This window comes from Cupressus sempervirens, chromosome 11 (genome assembly GCF_028749045.1).
Source record: "Cupressus sempervirens isolate cs-2001-9-10 chromosome 11, ASM2874904v1, whole genome shotgun sequence".
NCBI lineage: Eukaryota > Viridiplantae > Streptophyta > Pinopsida > Cupressales > Cupressaceae > Cupressus > Cupressus sempervirens.
In genome coordinates, this window is record NC_143128.1 from 653,427,184 (window position 1) to 653,429,029 (window position 1,846).

Genomic DNA, 1,846 nt, shown 5'->3' on the forward strand with positions numbered 1-1,846 from the left:
ATTTGCGATCTCCTTCAACACTCAAAGGGCTTGCTTCCTCTTTGTAACATAGCGGGAGGCTTGTTTCATGGCATGAGTCATCTCTGTTGTTTCGACAGTAGTGGAGTTTCTTGTCTTATCATTAACTGCGTGTGGCTTCTCTTGCAATCAGCTTGGATTTTTTTTTATACTCCCATGCCTTTGACTGCGTTTCTAACTTGTGTGCTTCTGCTAAAGCATTTGCAGGGCAACACTCCCCCGAAGAATATGGACAAACTAGCCAATTATTAGCCCTTAGAGCACTGCAAAATTATGGAACCTGAGGATCAGTTGTAGCAAACAGTGCACTTCTTGTACCTTCTTGACCATTAAAAAGAAAATATGGAATCAGGTGGTAACCGGTTTGAATTATTGATGGTAAATCCCATGCTACATTTGTCATAACTACCCCCAGAGAAACACACACTACATTAACACCCGCTTTAGAAGGTATTTTTTTTTGTAGCACACCGCTAAACATAATCTCTACAAGTTTTCTTCCCAAATAACCAACAGTACTGCTATATTTCCTCTTTCCAGATGTAATATTCAAGTCCTCGGGATCCATGAATCCTAATTGATGCATATTAGAGTTGACATTCACTACTCATTAAGGAGAAGCTCTGATTAGAGAGGGTAGCAACAAAAGTGTAATTAGTGCTGGTGACAGATGATTCACTTGCAGATGTTCTTCAAAGCCATCTTTAGAAAATTCTTGAGGTGTTCCAATCGAGAAAATGTCTGCATTGTTGATGAGAGCATTTAAAATACCTTGTTGGGCATTCCATGCCATTGCAAAATTCCTAACAGAATCAAGGGAAAGGAGATCCAACTCCATCATTCCCTTCTGTTTAGACATCATTCCATGTATTTAAAGATAACATCTGCTTTAGAAGACTTCCCTCTGTTTCCCTTTCTAACCTCTACTAAGTGCAATGGTGATACAGGCATCGCCAGGAAGGTTTTCTAATTCAATTGTTTCTATCAAATATGAATTCCATATGCGACTCCTATTTTTTATCTTGACATCTTCAAAACTCTTCCATATTTCATTAATTAACCTACACCCTTCCTCCAAAGTCTCCAGAGTGCAGAAAACTGCTACATTGTTTTGCATCACTCTCTTCCTGTTTAGACAATCATCAGATCTTGAGCCCAGGAGATCATAATAAGATTGTTTGAAAGTGATATATTTGATATCCCTGTCTTTGTATAGAGTTGTGGCTCAAAGTTTCAAGGTTTTGACATTGGATCAAGTGTGCTCTACTTTTGATTACATTAATATAAATGCTCCAATGGCCCATCTTATCAAGGAGTCCATAAGCTTCATTTAGCTTATTTGATTTATAGAGCTAGTGAATCACCATTGTGCAGCCTCTAGTTTCCATGTCATTCTTAACCTTGCAATGTCAACTCCATTCAATTCCTCTCCATAATCACCAATACAAGATACTTTTCCAAATAATTAGGTTTCTCCAGCAAGGCTTAGTGCAATTGCACATACTAAAAAGGCTTTTTCCTGTTCCATTTGATCCAATCATAAGATTAAGATAGGTCATGGCCTAGATATCAGATGGCTAAATGTCATGAAGTAGTGAATATCAATTTTGACTATGTTGCTTGGTGAATAATCATCCTTTCCTCTTATCAGTTTGATGGAATCAGTTAGACCCCAAAGTGGGTCCGGCTAATTTTTTTTTTGTTTTTGGACAACTAATATTCCAAATTGAACTATTGATCATCTCAAACTAATTAGAATCAAGTTCAATCACTGAACAATCAAATAAAACTCATTTTAACTATTGATCTGCAAACTGTCACTTTCTAC

General features: G+C 37.2%; 1 pseudogene; it reads right to left on the reverse strand.

The window, feature by feature from the left end:
• Window positions 1-289: 289 nt before the first annotated feature.
• LOC149531468 (dehydrogenase/reductase SDR family member FEY pseudogene) lies at window positions 290-877 on the reverse strand (annotated as a pseudogene).
• Between the last annotated feature and the right edge of the window lie 969 nt (window positions 878-1,846).